Below are 14,065 nucleotides of genomic sequence, written 5' to 3'. Positions count from 1 at the left end.
CCCTAGCATTCAGCACAGTGAAGGATAAATGGTAAGCCCTAAAAAATTAGTCACAGGAGCATTATTTTATGGCTTATCATCTCCAGAATGTGCATAGAAGATACTAAACTTGAGTTCCTATTAACTGAATTATCAGTACAGAGTTATTCCATGATTCCAACAAGTTATTCACAGGCAAAGAAACACCAATGAAAATTATAATCAATATTAAATATTTGCTGTCTTTCCAAAGACTATTAAGGGGGAAAGAACCACAGAGTTACATGTCATCCTGGGGTCAACTTCCACTATCTTTATGGAAGGTAAGAAATGGAAACGGTTTGTAGGATTTTCCCCCATGGGAAAAAAAAACAAAAAGGAATTGCCATAGAAATGATTTTTCTGGCGTTTCTGTTATAATATAAGAAAATAACATCTGAGAATTTTATATTCCAAGATAGAAAACTCCATGATAAATGGAAATTAAAAAGTGAGGATTTCTTGATTCTTATTACTGAAGCCGGACTACACAGTACAGGCCACTGTGGCATATGGTAATTCATTTAGCTCTCTATATAGTGTTCCTAGAGCTTCAGCACCACAAGAAATAAAGGAGAGTTTCCAACACTGCACCACCCACCCTTGCCACATGTACGGTAGTACCTGTGAGCAGGAATCTAGGAATAATGAAAAATGCTGATGCTAGATTTAGGGCTTAGGTTCCCACCCTCAAAATAACATTCTCTAACTGCAAAGGCATGAGAAAATCCAGTCAAAACAGCTTATTCACAAAGGCAGAGGGCACGTAAACCATGTCCGCAAAACTCAGATGGTTTCACCACTGCCCTAAAAAGGAAACACACCTACAGTCAAGAGATCTCCGTCCAAGAATGGTTTTCCACATTTCCTATGGGAACCCAGAGGAAGTTTCTTTACAAAACTCGTATTATTTTTTTCTAAATCCAGGGAAATTTGGCATGTCATCTGATAGGGATTGAAGGTAAGCTGCCTAGCACCACATATGTTGAATGCTTTTTTCCTTGGCAGAAGGAGTTTCACGTTAATGATTCTAGGAGCGCCACTTCATGGCATTTCCCTGCTTCTTCCAGACTGTCAATCACCAGGCCACCAAAGATCACACACTTTGATGATACCACAGATCAACAAAACTGCCATGTTTTGTGAGACTCTCTACTGGGAAGTATATTTTGGAGTAAGAATATCTACCAACAGACCAGGAAAAAAAAGACAGTGAACGTATCTTCATTTATAACACATTACATCAGCACAAAAGGTATTTCATTAACCAAAACTCCCTGTGCTGTTCCTTTTAAGGTTCTCTAGAGCCAGACAGTCTGCTTTTTTATTCTAGGCTCTTACCTAATAATTCCACATCCAAAGTGCTCTCGATGGTAAAGAATGCATTTTCCTATGGCCCGTTTAGGAGTGAATCACATCAGCCAAGTCTTTACTGATTTGAACTAAAGAAAACCTTCCATTTGGCACAAAAAAATGATGCTTCTGAAAAATTAATGACCAGCAAAATTCAGTCATAGAATTTTGACAATGTTTTCATACCTTGATTTCATATATATATATATATATATATATATATATATGTGTATATATATATATGTGTGTGTGTATACACATATATATGTATGTATATATAGTTGTGTATATGCATATATATATATAGTAGACAGAATTATATAATTATGACATCATAATCTCAAGTAGAGAGAAAAAGAAGGAAGGGAGAGAGAAAGGAAGAAAGGGAGGAAAGAAGTATAGGAGGGAGGGAGGAAATAAGGAAGGAAGAGAGGGAAGGAGGAAGTTTAAGTATTTAAATGGTGGTATAAAATCCATTCAAAACTCAATCAAATAACCATGTATTCTGTGCTCACTCAACCTATATTTAATTAATAAATGAGCAAATGGTTGAAACATGTCAAATTATGATCAGCAATATTAGTAGCAATTGTAGCAGTCATAATAATAACCAACACCTTTTTAGTGCATGCATCAGCCAGGCACTCTTTCAAGCATTTTACATCTATTAGTTCACTTAATCTCAGAGTAACCCTAGGAGGTTGGGTACTATTTTCATCTATATTTTACAAATAAGAAAACTAAGAAACATATTTTAAATAACTTGCTCAAGACTACATGACTAGCAAGTAGCAGAGCAGGATTTGGACTCCAGGCTCTCTAGTTCCAGAGTCCATATTCTAACTACTATATTTTCTGAAAACTTAACTCTAATTGGAATAATTCCAATAGAATTATTCTATTGGAATAAAAGCATTGGAATTCAGAGGCAGAATAAGTTCCAAGGGTGGTATAATCAGTGATCAATACTTTTACTTCAATAGTATCTAAGTTCTTTTGATCTATCTGTTCCACCACATGCATTGTTGCTCCTTCCAAGGTAATTGCCTTTTGTGGATACAGGTTGTCCTTTTTGCACTTGGAAGAAGAGAAATGGGGTGGGAGGGAACTGTAAGTCTCAATATTATTGAAATATAAGTCTGCACTCCAGTTTCATTGGGCCAACTTAGGACACATACCGAACTAAATCATAACAGCCAGTGACACAAACTGAGAATCAGGTGAGTTATCTGTGACAGAATGACATTCAAGGGTCAATCAGATTGTCCACTATAGTATTTTGCTTAGAAATGGAAATGGTTGAATCCTACAGAGAGACCAATTTTTATACTCTGTCTTCAGAACAATAACTCATAATGACTTCATCATAAACTTTATGAATTAGCACACGTCTAGGTTAACCTCCAGTTCCAGCATTCTATGATCTTATGAATTATTCAATTTTTATTAACATTTCTCAGAAGGAAAAATACTCCTAGAGAAATATTTTTTATGTACCAAAACTTTTCTTAAAAAGCACAATTAAGCTTATATCACTTGCCAAGTTGAAGACTTAGATGGAAAAATGTGATGAAATAAAGAGAAACATGCGTCATTGACTTTGCTCTCTTTTGCTCTCTTAGGAGCAGATATTTCCCATCATACTCTATGATCTGCCCACTTTTGTCCACCTCATAAGTCCAGGAATGGACTTGAGACAAGACTGATGTGTGGCCTGCTAACAGATGTTATACCTAAGAAACTGAATTTTGATTCAGTTGGTCTTACAGAGAACACTCAGGAAGTTTCCCATGTTGTTTTGTACCATGAGCGGGCACTAGGCCAACTGAGTCTCCATATCACCAGCAAAGGACATGAGAATACAACTGCACCCCAGTATGAGAAGGGGGCACATCTCACCTATGCAAGAACTCTAACTCCATGCAGGTGGTCTCCGCAGCTTCGTTGTGTTCCTATAGCGACCTAGGACTTCGGAAGACTTCACCTAGGAGCACACCTGCCTCTCTCCTGCTTTTGTAACAGTCTTCAGTTTCCATATCCTTTGCCATTAAAGAAACATTGTATTCAATAACTGTGTCTATTGGCCTCTTACCATCAATCACATCACTGTCCCATAGAGACACTCATGCAGTTACACAGGAAATTGAACAAGAGCAGTCTGAGAGTCAATCATTTTCTGTAGTTTCTATGTATTGAACCTAGAAATGGCTGAAAGGCAATTTTTCTGAGGTGTCCTATATGGTTCTGCTGGCATCCGGGAACACCCTGAAATGATTGAAGAGATTCACTTATATTAACTGTCCAATGGGTTGATGAGAATACCTCTCTGCCTTGGCAGTCAGAGTAATTCTCCCCTGAGCTGAATTCTTTAGAACCTACTCAAAAGAGTAGTTTACAGACCAGCAGCAGCCACTGGAATCCAGCATCCAGTGTTCTACCCCAGACATACCAATTCAGAACCTGAATTTTAACAAGACCTCCAAGTGTCTCCTTACATACATTAATGTTTAGACACTTACCACTGCTTTCAAAGACTGCCTTCTTTGGCTTGCAATAATTAATTCCCTCCCACTGCATCATTATATAGGAAAAGCATGATGGATCAGTCACATATCCACCCTGGACCTATATCTTCAGAATAATGTAGTGAATAAGGACAAATGGACCTCTGGGATTCTAGATACTTGCTCCTTAGGAATCAGTGAAGTAAGTATTATGTGAATAACAGAACTAAAGTCTAAAATATCTTCCTAAAAAACTATGTGAAACACAAGGCTCTCTATTTTAACTAAATAGAACTATTTCCTTCTGTACAGAGGCTTGACAAGACATCACTTCCATTCTCAAACTTGTGAAGGCTGGTCACACGAAAGGTACAAACTCAATAGAAGACAAAAAAGCAGATATAGTATAAAAAGAAAGATGCGACCAGGAGGCAAACTTCAGTTCCATTTAAGGAAGAAGTCCTTGATAGTAAGAACTATCCATGGTATTGAATATGCAGCTCTGAACATTGTTACCCAGACTGCATTGAGAATAAAATCTAGTTTGGGATCATGGCCTATATGTCAGGCTTCTGCCCCTCTGACTGTTCTCTTCCTATTCACTGTATTTGCCTTGCATCATACTAACTTAATTCTTTCTCTAACCAATTTCCCTTGGTAATTGGGATTAATTAAACCAGCCGGTAGGATATTCCATTCTTTGTCAAAATGGCAAGTCCCAACTTCTTTTTTTTTTAATGATAGGATTTTTTTAAAGATTTTTTAATTTATTCATTGGATAAACAAAGATCACAAGTAGGCAGAGAGGCAGGCAGACAGAGAGGAGGAAGCAGGCTCCCTGCTGAGCATAAAGCCTGATCCCAGAGTCCTGGGATCATGACCTGAGCCAAAGGCAGAGGCTTTAACCCACTGAGCCACCCAAGCACCCCCAGTCCCAACTTCTTAATTCAGTGAAACCTATACTATATCCCCATGTGGAAGTACTCCTCTCTTGAGAATAAAAACCATCAAAATGGCAGATCTTAGCATTCTAGGGATGGGAACTTAAAATTTGGCAAAAGGATCATCAAGAATAATAGTGAGAAGAACCCTTCCTGCCATATATTGATCACTGATCCTGCCCTCTAAGAAAGAACTCCAATGTGTTGCCTCTTGTTGGAAAATTAACTCCATCTTTAATTGCTCATTCTACCATTCTATAATGCCAGTTGTTTCTGGGTAATGGAGTATATAAGTCTTTGATAGTGGAGCTAATCTCTTTTCCCACCAGAATGGACCTCACTCCACAGGTGACTGAGCCCATGTGGCTGGTATCTCTATTCCAATTACACTTTTAGAAACTGGAAAAATAATCGCAGGAGGGCTCAGTTTTTCACTTGGCCAATTATGAAACAGAACTTGGGCCACAATTTCATTTATTACTTGAAACCACAAACCTCCTGTTGACTCATGGGCCACTGAATTGTTTTGTGTCCCCAGGAATTAGCATCAATTCAGAGCCAGCATCTTATTACTCTGTTGTCTGACTATTTCTCTCCCTGTGCCCCCCTTTCCCATGATCCTTCTGGTAAGTAGAAGAATTAAGTGAATATTTGAAAATGATAATACAAACTTACCAAACTCCCTTGTCTCCTTTATTTTTATTAATAACACTCATCATTACATGAAATTACATCAGTATTTATTTGATTATTTGGTTATTGTTTATCTTCTATCTTCCTGATTAAAATATAAGCTCCATGAGGACTGGATATTGCATTCATTGTTACATCCCCAGGACTTAGAGCAGTGGCTGATGCTTCATCAGCAATTAGTAAATATTTGTTTAATGAATGAACATTTCTCGAAGGCAATTTAGCAATGTGTATCAAAAGCTTTAAAAATATGTAAAGCCTAGAGCCTAGAAATTTAACCTCTGGAAATTTATCTTTAAAATATACTTAAATCTGAATAACATTTAGTATTTAAAGAACTGTTCATTTATCACATAAAATTTGAACAAATTGAGATAAACTAAACATACAATTGGAGATTATTCACTCATTCATTCAATAAATCTTCCTGTAAAATACCAGGCACAGGGCTAAGTGACAAGGACAACCATAGTTAACAGGAACAAGATGATCCCTCAAGGAGCCCAAAGAGATAGATATAGAGAGACTTTTTTTTTTTTTTTTTTTTGGTCATGGAGCAAACAACTGAATGTTAGCTTATAGATACTCCAACTAATAATAGCAATAATAATGAGGATACTTTACATTCGCATAGCACTTCTAACTTTTCAAAGTAATTCTCCAGCTATTATATTTCTTAAAATTAGGTCATATTAAACTGCACTTGAACTTCATTATTAGAGCTTTTCTGTGAAGAGAGTTGAGAGACTGTTGGCCCTTTTACGTTAATTATGGACATATAAGATGAATTAATCAAATTCTACTGTATTTGCTATTAGGGTCACTTGTGTGGGGGGGAAAAAGCCATTCTCTGCAGGGTATGGAGTAGGATGCAGCAGAGAGGATTATGCAAAAACAAAAGTTCTTAAAATGATTTCAGTTTCAAGTAGATCCTAAACCTATTGTCTTGATGAAGCATCATTAATAGTCTACAAGAATACCACTATGTTGCAGAATCAAGTTAATTAGCAAAGGTAGATTTACAGTGAAGCTTTAGAGCCCCTCACTAGCATAGGCCTCACCCACAGCTCTGGGAGAAAACAATAAAGTAATTCATGGCCATATGTTTTTGTAAAAGTGCCCCCAAAAAAGAAAATTTACCTCAATCAGTTTATACTTTTTCCACCAAACTTTCTCTCTTTCACATTTTTCTTTTGTCAGATTGTGCTAGAGTGGCTGGAGGAAGGACTAGCCATAGGATATGCAATGCCCCAGGCAATTATTTTTGTGGGCCCCTATCTATATAAACACTTTTATTAAAATATGCTATAAAATCCGTGGGTGTATGTGAGATAAAATCAGAGCAGTGAGAACAAGGACTAGTGAGGGCCAATACATAGGCCTACACCCAGAGCTCAAGCCGAATAGTTAACAGGGGACCATCAGTAGCTCAGAGCTCCAAACTCATCTGTGTCAGAAGTGAGTGACAGTCACCTTAAATCATTCTGTTAGCATTCTTCCAATGGCCCACATCCCAAGATGCTATTAAAAAAATTCCCCACTGGCTAGTGAGTGCAACCCACCCACCCAGCCACTCTAACACTGCATCCCGCAGACCTTTGGGGAATCGCATCCACCCTGTACATGAGAAGATGGGCAGAGAGTATCCCAAGGGTTGAAATGAGGACCAGGGCCCATGCAGGCTGAGATCCATTGTCATGATGCCCCTGGACACTGCTCCTGGGTGCCCAGGATGCAGATGCTACTACCAGTCCCAGCCACTTTCAGGAACCAGAGACAAACTTAGACAAATTTGAGGAAGACACTCCAAAGTACATGGACCCTCGGCACGTGTGCCCACGATAGAGGCTTTGCTCACTAGAGTCTAAGGGTCAATATTGCTCACAGGCATTTTTAATATGTAGTTAAGCAGATGTTGATTTCAGTGAAGTATTTGGATAGTTTAGTGAAATACATTTATTGACTTGCCAGTGTTTCTGTGTGTAATTAAATTATTGCTAGCCATCCGAATGCAGAAATGGCTTCCAGGAAATACTCCTACTACCACTGTGCCAATTCACCCTACACAAAGGAGCAGGGCCAGAGGTGGTGTCATGATATGACACGTACACAAGAAAAATGGAGGTAATAGGTAGGGGCAAGAAACAAAGCTTGAAAGTAGGGAGCCAGAAGCTTGTCTGTGGAAAAAAATTTTCAGTCACACAGTTCATATAAAAAGGGAATATATAGAAATTTCCTTAAATTTAACAATAATCTTATAACTTACATATAATTATCAGTAACAAAGTGTGACACCAAGAAGCTTCTAAATCATTAGCACTAAACATGCCAAAGGAGAAACTGGATTATCTTTCCATTTTCTATACAGGAAATGTTATAAAATCATTACCACCAGACAACAGCAAGATGGCCAAAGAGTATGCAACCAAAAATGTAGGAAAATGTATTCTAGAGGCCTGTTAGTTTACTAATAGATCAGCAATGTTTCTGGATTCTGTGATTTTTTTTTTTATGGCAGTTAACTTTTAAAATTTGTAACTCGCTGTGATTTCATTTCTCATTCTAAATAAATTTTTATTTTCATATCTAATTTTGTATTCATTGTTTTAAAAAGGTCCCCCAAATTGTATAAGCTTCCAGGTTCACGAAACCTAGATCTATCCCTGTTTATAGGGTTACATCTTACACACATTAAAATAGCTGACTTATCAATTGAAACTTGCCATAGGCTATAAAAAGAGACATGTGGATTTATGAGTTCCTCTGGGTAGGAACTAGAGAATTTACTCTCCAGAAGGAGCCATTCACACATAGAGTCAAATAAATGCATATATTCTTATCAAATGAGACTTTCACCAGATGTAAACATGCACATAAATAACCCCCAACCTCTTCATTCTGACTGTTAGAAGACAGGATTGTATCGTGCCTGGCAAAGTTCCTGTTTCTGAGAATTCATTTAATTCCTAAGCAAGGTTTACATTAATTTCATCTTTGTTTTCCTACCAGCTCCTACTTTCATGAAATTCTCTTGGGAGAAGCTCCTAAAGCATAGAGGGCTGTTATGGCCAGCTGTGCGAGGCTGGGCTAAGGGCCAATGTGTGTAAATATGTGGAAGGCCATTGGGTCAGCAGATCCTGGTGGGTTCGGCTCAGGCTGCATCCTCGGAGGGGCGGTTCTACACTTCATCACTGGAGAAACTGACTCCCACAGCCACATATGCTCCATGTGACCCAAAACACACCATAGTGGAATTCGAGCCCTTGAGTTTAGGGTGGTCACTTTCAGAGCAGCAGATGGAAAGAAGAACAGGATCCCAGTGGGAGATATTAGAAAGCTGGAACACTTTAGAGCTAATCTTCTATAATCTGATTTTAAAGCAGTTTCCATGGGACAAGGCAGGAGTAAGACAAGGTGCATCCTGTTACACTCGATATGTAAGGAAAGGATTACAACCAGTTACTTACTCTAAATTTAGCTTCCACAATTAAACGTGCTCTGATTCTCTGAATTTGTGCTGGTCAGAGTAATTAACAGGAACTGCCAGAACAAAGCCAGAAACAAAATCTCAGTGGCTTAATAAAATAAAAATTTATTTCTGACCTACACCAAGTCCAGTATGAATGTCAGTGTGACTCTCCAAATAGTGACTCAGGCTGCTTCAGTCACGTCCACCAAATTGCTGCCCTGGTGGCGGACACCTGGCAATGGAGGGTCGAGAAAATGGAGGACCCAGCAGAACTTTGACGTGCCCCAGGACTGAAGGTGGAGTTTATCCTTTTCTGCCCGCAGTGTACTGGCCAGGATTCAGTCATATAGATTCATTTAGTGGATGAACAGCCAGGGAAATACCACTTCTTATCACTGTACAAAGAAATGAAAGCAAATGGGTTTGGTGTCACCAAAACCCAGCTAAACCTGGAGAGTTCATGCCGGCTCCCCACACATCCAAAAACACGTTGGCATGCTGAGAAGACGTGAGACACCGCCACCTGTTGCTGGCGAGCATATATTTGATTGTATCCTTTAAATTAATATGGAAAGGTTAGAATCTGTCTTGTATGATTCTTCTTGTGTCTGAGCAAATCAATTGACCGTGTCTTTTATTTGGTGTTAGGCTGGCATTTGCTACGTAGATTGAAGCTGAGAGAGTAAATATTGAAAAGTCAGAAATGCCCTCTTTCATCAATCCACCATCTCTTCTAGGCTTCCCAAGTAACTCAGTGAAACTCTCTGGCCCCTAATATGTTTTATTTCAGGCCACCTACCACCCTGGAGTTTAGCAAGTCACTTCCAGTTAATTTAATAAACTAATTTGAACTGAGAAGTTAGGCTGGTTAAGAATGACTTCAGATATTATCACCTCCCTGTTCTGATCTGCATTTTAACCAGCACTTTCCAATGCCTTAATCAATGCTTCTTCATTTTGAGCATTTCCTCAATTATGTTTTACTGAGGATCAGCCTCTTAAAGTGCTAGTAAGGCATAAATGGGTAACATCCCTCTTTTAGCCAAGTTTAGATGTCCTCAAGTGGCTATGTGTTATAGCTCTTCTTCTTGGAGAGTCACAATTTGCCTGAGAATATTACAATATTACTGAGAAAATGCAATGAAGACATCAGTTTCCTTTGTTTATTCCATCCAGTTTTCCCCAATTTTTTTCAATCCTAGAATGTTTTTTTTTAAGATTTTATTTATTTATTTGACAGAGAGATCACAAGTAGGCAGAAAGGCAAGCAGAGAGAGAGGGGGAAGCAGACTCCCCACTGAGCAGAGAGACTGATGCAAGACTCGATCCCAGGACCCTGAGATCATGACCTGAGCTGAAGGCAGAGGCTTAACCCACTGAGCCACCCAGGCGCCCCCCCTAGAATTGTTTTTCATTTGTTTGTTTTCTGGTTTGGGGTTTTATTGTTTCTTTTAGTTTTTGCATAATTCATACACAAGTCATGTTATATATTAAATGAAGAAATTTAAAGCCCAACAGAGAGCCAGTAAGGGTAATAGTAAAGGCTGGGAATTTTCTTAAGACCTCATGAGCCATCCCCACTCTGTTTGTGGGGCTGTGACTGGCTTCAGCTTCTCATTCTTTCCATGGCCCAATGTCATGTGTATTTGTTGAGTTCCTGATTCTGTGTTTTCTCAATCAAAATCAAGGTATCCCCAGTGATTTATCAAAAAAATATATATATATGAATCTAAATAATCAGTTCCCTCATAGGAATTCCAATCTCTCCCATTTAAATTAAAGTAAATCCGCAGACAACATCACTGTTTTCTTTCGTCTGCTCCACATTAAAAAAAAAAAAACTTAAATAAAATTATTAATTTTTCCACTTTGGGCTTTACACTTAAAGAGAAAAGAAGAACTTTGTTCTCTCACAGAGGGAAGGACTTCTAGAGAAAAATAAACCAAATAAACCCAATGAGCCCCCTACCAGCAGTCCCTGACTCTTCCAACTTTTACCCACTGGGGAAAAAAAATAAACTTTCCATCTGACTCTCCCTTGCTGACAGTCTCCCAACTGCATCACAAATTGAACTTTAAAATAAATAAATGAATAAAACCAGCTGCTGTGGGAAGGGAAATGCAGAGACGGATGAGCAGACCTTTATGAGATAGGAAACCTAAGTATTCACTGTTCTGAAAACATCCAACTCAGGGTTTTTGACGTGGCCCTAATATAAATGGAGAAATAAGGGGGTTTTCAGCAGTACAGACTGAAGACCACATGTAAATAAACACTTAAGGCTTTGTGTAGATGATTCACCCAAATTAGACAGTAAGAAGGCATTTAAGGCAAACCTGACCAACTCCTTCCCATTCCTAGCTCCTACTAAGAATCTACAAATATCAACCATTAGGCATCAAAAGACAGCACCAACCTGGCTGTTGGAGTTATTGAAATGACTGCAAAGGGTCACCTGTGTGCAGACGAGTCATAGCTCCTCACCTATAGCTGCTTCCCACTCATCAGACATGATGCCTCTAGCCAGATGAGGTTTGCAAAGAATGCTAGCGCCTCTCCCCCAGGCCTCTCTGTTCACTCAAGGTATACATATATATCCCTTCTCTCCAAATGAGCTGTAAACTCGTTAGCAACTGGAAGCATCTTTTAGACTATTACTTTATAGCCTTCACAATGTTTGGAACACAGCTTTAGACTTCACAGACAGGTAGTGGGGAAAGGTACAGATCATGGATCGCAAATCATGACTTGCAGGGTTTTGTTCTATTATTTATTAAACATGTAACCTAAAGCAAGTCGCAACTTCTCTGCCCCTCAGTTTCTTCATCAGTATAGCTGATATAATAATAATAAAAAAAATGACTCCTTCCTCACAAAGAACGGGATACAGAGGAGAGGGTGGGCTGTGGATGGCTGTCATACAGGGTTGAGAAGTTCCTCTTCATTCAACTTCAGCAACTCTGCTTTCATCTATCTACATACTGGAATCTCATGTAAAATGGAATTTCGTTTAAAGAAATGATTGTGATGCTTAGGAATATTTGGAAAACAGGGTTGTGTGAGAATGTGATTAATAAGTTGTAAAGCAGTGTAACTTATTTTTTTTCCACTCTTACCATTTTTATTTATTTATTTTTTCAGCGTAACAGTATTTATTGTTTTTGCACCACACCCCGTGCTCCATGCAATACGTGCCCTCCCTATTACCCACCACCTGGTTCCCCAACCTCCCACCCCCCGCCCCTTCAAGACCCTCAGGTTCTTTTTCAGAGTCCATAGTCTCTCATGATTCACCTCCCCTTCCAACGTAACTTATTTTTGCAGCATTGCCTTGAGGTATAATTTGATTAAAGGAAATGTACACATCTCAAGTGTACATTCAAGGAGTTTTTTTTAATATGTGTATACACATGTATATACTATCCAGATAAATCTGGTAAACATTTCTTCACCCAGAGAGTTCCTTCATTCTATTCTCTGTTCATGTTGGGGACAGACCTGTCCCCAACAACCACTCATCTGATTTCTGTCACCTATTTTAGAACTTCATATAAATGTAATCATATAGTATGGACCGTTCTGTATCTGCCTTCTTTTCTCTCAACATAACACCTAGGACCCTCATCCATGTTGTTATACATAACCGAAGCTAATCTTTCCCATTGCTGCATAGGTTTCCATTGTATGAATTTTTCCCAATTTGTGTATCTGTTCTATGGAGCTGTTTCTGGTTTGGAACTATTATGAATAAAGCTGCTGTCAATATTTGTGTCTAAGTCCCTCTGTGGTCATCTGTTTTTATGTCTCTTGGATACATACTTAGGAATAGAACTGCTAGGTTATAGTGTACCTACATGTTTACCCTTATGGTAAACTGTCAATTGCCCCAGTTGGTTCTACCATTTTATATTCCTATCAGCTAAGTAAGAGTTTCAATTATTCACTAGCATTTGGTGGCATCAGGATTTTAAGTTTTAACAACAGCAGTGGGTTCAAAGTATCTCATGGCTTTAATTTGTACTTCCTTGGTGTTAAATACGTACTTAAATGCATTTTTGCATTCTAATATATTTTTATAGGAGTGTTGTACAAGTTTTTGCCTATTTAAAAAAAATGGGGTATTTGTGGGATGCCTGGGTGGCTCAGTTGGTTGGGCATCTGCCTTTGGCTCATGTCATCATCCCAGAGTCCAGGAGCATCAGGCTCCTGCTCAGTGGGGAGCCTGCTTCTTCCTCTGCCTGCCACTCCCCCTGTTTGTGCCCTCGTTCGCTCGCTCTCTCACTCCCCCCCACCTCTGATAAATAAATAAAATCTCTTTTAAAAATTGTGTGATTTGTCTTTTTATCACTGGTTTCTAAGGGTTCTTTATATTCTAAATAACAGTCCTTTGTCAGATAGATGTGTTATGAGTATTTTCTCCCTATTTGTGACTCTTCACTTTTTTAATACTGTCTTTGAAGAACAGAATGTTATTTAATTTTTGTGAAAGCTCACTTAAAAATTCTTTGCCTATATAAGGTCTTAAAGATATTTTCTTCTTTCTTCTAGAAGCTTTACAAATTTTGCTTCCACATCTTGGGCTATCATGAAAAGTGTATATTTTTATTCATTAGTTTCTTACTTGATCTTAACTAAGATGTTTGAGATTGCAAAATACCACAGACAACTTGATTTAAGACTTAGAATCTTGATTGAGATATCAATAAAGAGTGTATTGAGTCTAATCTCATTGTGTCTGTCTACGCAAACAGGCTGTAAAAGAATTGGAAGGAAAACCCTTTAGACAGTGAAAAAGGGCACCATCCATAATAAAGCCAGATGAGAGGCATGAACCAGGTCTTTTCTGGCAAACTCAAACATGTCTTCCCTCTAAATTCAAATCATCTGACACTGCATTAAGGATCATCCTTGGATATTTCCCATTAACAATGACTTCGGTTAACAAAGGTCTATTCCTGTAGCATACCTACATTTATTGCAACTAGGAAAACAGTATTGAGGTGTCAAAAACAGTTGACTGAACTCGTCAGGGTTGTCTCTCAGGAGAGGGCCAGCGGACATCAGATGTTTCAAAATCAAGACTTGT

The sequence above is a fragment of the Meles meles genome, chromosome 9, assembly GCF_922984935.1.
Source record: "Meles meles chromosome 9, mMelMel3.1 paternal haplotype, whole genome shotgun sequence".
NCBI lineage: Eukaryota > Metazoa > Chordata > Mammalia > Carnivora > Mustelidae > Meles > Meles meles.
Note: the sequence above shows the minus strand (reverse complement) of the source record.